At 44.9% G+C, this 3613-nt stretch overlaps 1 pseudogene; it reads left to right on the forward strand.

Annotated features, from left to right (window-relative positions):
- Positions 1-2423: 2423 nt before the first annotated feature.
- On the forward strand, positions 2424-3201 carry LOC119283467 (annotated as a pseudogene).
- The last annotated feature ends 412 nt before the right edge of the window (positions 3202-3613 follow it).

Consider the following 3613-nt stretch of genomic DNA (forward strand, 5'->3'; position numbering starts at 1 on the left):
AGCGAATCTGACTTGAACGCCGGGGACGAGGGGGAACCGCAAGCCGACGGCGTCCCGCGGGGAGGGAGCGAGGGAGGGGAGGAGAGAGCCATGTGATGCTCTTGGTTTCCTTTCTGTGAGCCCTATCCCAGTCTTCATAAGCGGAATACTGCAACTCTTCGCCATGGCTCCACCAAGGGATCTTCTGGCCACCGTCGCTTGCCGAGCGACATTGGAGTGGTTAATATTTGGTAGATTCCATGAGTTAGAAGGTTGATTTCCCACAGGACTTGGTTTATCTACATTTTCATCTGGGAAGAAGGAGGATACGTTTGAAAGATTGACTACAATTCTACGTGTTCATGGCTAAGGTCGGTTTCTCCATCAAGGTCTCTGAATCAAGGGCTCATGTATTTTCCCCCCTTTCCTTTCTCGATCACTTAAGCCTTTTGTTGTTCTGAACGCAGACCAACGCGTCGATGCGGCCGTCGACCACATTGGTGCCATAGATGATGGTGACGGATAAGAGAGTGAGGCGCTGCATGTCGTCGACCATGCCAACCCAGTCGGACGAGGAGGCGTGGCCACCACTGCTGAGGACGTTGCCGATGCCGAGCCAACTCCATGATAGTGTTGGCCGACACCATGATGCTCTCTATCTGCACCATCTGGCCTGCCATCTACTACAGACCAGACTTACTTGCAGACTCATGCAACACAATTGGTCATGCATTTTTGTCTTCCCTCATCTCTCACTATGTTTTCTTCGCACATCTGTCCAATTTCTACCACCTAACGAGCAGGTCATCACGCTGCATCACCGACAATAGGACGTTTGGTTGGCCTGCGCTTGCATGCTCCACCTATACTCCTTGCAGCATTTCCTGATTCCGCCGAGGCTATCCAATTGTTGTGGGGAGAAAGAGTCTACAAACCCGGATCTTTGATCTGTGCTTCCTTTGTACTATTTTCAGCACATGTGTCACATTTTTTTGCAATCCGAATGCCTGATACACTGTAAGTCGACTGAAGTCATGTACCCGAGATAGATTAAAGTTAAGGCCTCCTTTGGTTCATAGGATTGAAAAATTATAGGAATAGAAAAGTCATAGGAAATAAGATGATATGCATCTCAAATCCTATGCATAGGAATAGAAAAGGAGATGTCCTTTGATTCACACCATAGGATTTTTTTCCATTGAGTCTAGACTAATGTTTATTTTCCTATGGAATGTGGAGGATAGAAAGAATTCCTCCATAGGAATAGGATTTCATTCCTACAAACCAAAGAGCTCTGAAGGAATTTTTCCTATAGAAATCCTATCCTATGAAAATCCTACAAAATTCCTCCAAACCAAAGGAGGCTAGAATTAATTCATTCCAGGTGGAGACAAGCAATTTGTACTGCAGACTTGCAGCTGTAGCTTTGCATATATTATGTCTGATTGCCCTGATGGCATGATGTTTTCTTTCTGTCCCTTTTCTGATTAGTGTACTTCCTAAAATAAATTATTTCTCTTATTTTGGATCGGAAGGAGTAATCATTTTGTATTAGCACAACATCAAGTTGCATTGTCTTCTTTCCATTGAGATGGACATACTACTTTTCATCATTTGATAAAATAGTAAGACCGTGTACAAGTTTGGTCATGAACTGATCATACAAATAAAGGTGATTTCATTGTTACATCATATGCAAGCTAAATTCTGTAGTTTTATCTTTTATCTTATTGTTTTTTCTTCTGAAAGTGTTCTTCTCCTCTAAGCTATTTGTCACACTACCATCCCGCCGCAAAGCGCGGGGCATTGTCTAGTTACTCATATACGGCGTAGTCAAAACCTAGCTAGTCATTTTATGACCAACTTTGGGAGGTCACAAGTTCGAACAGCTGTGTGGCTTGGATCTGGTCCAGAGGAAGTCATTGACATCATACGTCGTGATTGTAACATTTGAGTTTGAGTAAAGCAAGTTTTCGCAAAAAAAAATGATCTTTTATTTCTGGGCATAATTTTCATAGAGCGAATACTTGAATGTTTCTTTACAGGGTTTGTAAGTTTATACAGATCATGTATCAATTTTACATAAGCCCATAATAGTTTTTTGAACACTTTTTTGTGTGTGTTACACATGTCATCCACAGGGGCTATCAGGGTTAAACATGAAGAAGAAAAAGTGATAAACCTTTGCAAACAAGTGGTGCCTATTTTGTGCAGTAGCCTTCTCTTTTAGTCCCACTTAGCATTTTCACTTTTGTCCACTAGCCTATTTTTCAGGCCCGTGAAACAACCTGTTTAGTAGGCTTGTTTAAAAAGAAATCTGTTCAGTACTCATAGCAGGCCAAGTAAAGACACGGGGTGTGGTAGTGGGCGCGTGAGTTCTTTTTCTTGGGCTGGAGATGCACGCAACAGCAACAAAAAGAAGAAAAACAAACGATCAAGAGGACATGGCGGGGGTTATTCGTTTGATGATGTGTGCTGATGTTATATTTAGATGTGACTAGATGAGTCCTAGATACATCCTTGCCGAATAGCCTGGATATCCGCACGGTGGCAGCAATGGTCGGCGGCGACAAAGTGGCCTTCTACCAGTACCATCGCGCATTCTACAGCCCCCACCACACCCTCTTCGACCAGGCCGGCCGCCATTACTACGAGAGCTGCTACATCAGGGCAACATCGATTTCATCTTCGGCGGCGGCCAGTCCATATTCCAGGCAAGCACGCGCTCTACTCTAGCAAGGGCGTACGATCTAGCGCAGCATTCTCATACATCGGCGTCATCTCGAACGCGTGCTCTACATGCAGTGCGCGGAGATCTTCGTGAAGCCCGACCGGCGGACGCTGATCCTGGGCTCCATCGCGGCGCAGGACCGCATGCAAGGAGGAGGACAACAGCAGCGGGTTCGTGTTCCTCAAGGGCAAGGTGTACGGTGTAGGGGAGGTGTATCTGGGCAGCACCGAGTACGTACACCCAAGCAAACACAACGAGCCTCCCATGGATGAAGTGGATACCTTAAAATGATCGATGTATTTGTTTGTGATCGTGCGTTTGCTCCAATTTGCAGACATTTGATGCTTGGCGAGTTCAACTGCACGGGGCCAGGGGCCGAGGCGTCGCAGCGCGTGCCGTGGTCGCGGCGGTTAGACCAGGCCGAGGCGGCCAAGTTCCTCACCGTCGACTTCATCAACGGCAAGGAGTGGCTCCCGGCGTTCTACTACTGATTGCCTGAATGCATGCATGTCTAGGAACTTGTACACTTGTTGCTTGCTACTCGTTGTTACTCGTGGATGGAATGTCATGTATGATTTATTTATTTTTGCTAGGGGTAATGTCATCTGCGATGTCTAAGATCTAATTGAGAGTGTACTGTATGATAGATTTTTTGTAGCAGGATCGCGACGGATTTATTGCCGATTTTGAACTCAGTACGTATGCATGTTTTTGGACTATATAATGCAGGAGTACATCTATTAATTCGTAAAAAGCAATAGCGGATTGGAGGAATTAAAACACAAGCACTTTATTCATTCCGGAAGATGATAAATATGTAATCATAAACACACGTCAAAATGTAAACATACAAATGCTCAAGTTTTGTCGATAACATATGGTATCTATCACCTATATATATCC

This window comes from Triticum dicoccoides, chromosome 4A, assembly GCF_002162155.2.
Source record: "Triticum dicoccoides isolate Atlit2015 ecotype Zavitan chromosome 4A, WEW_v2.0, whole genome shotgun sequence".
Classification (NCBI taxonomy): domain Eukaryota; kingdom Viridiplantae; phylum Streptophyta; class Magnoliopsida; order Poales; family Poaceae; genus Triticum; species Triticum dicoccoides.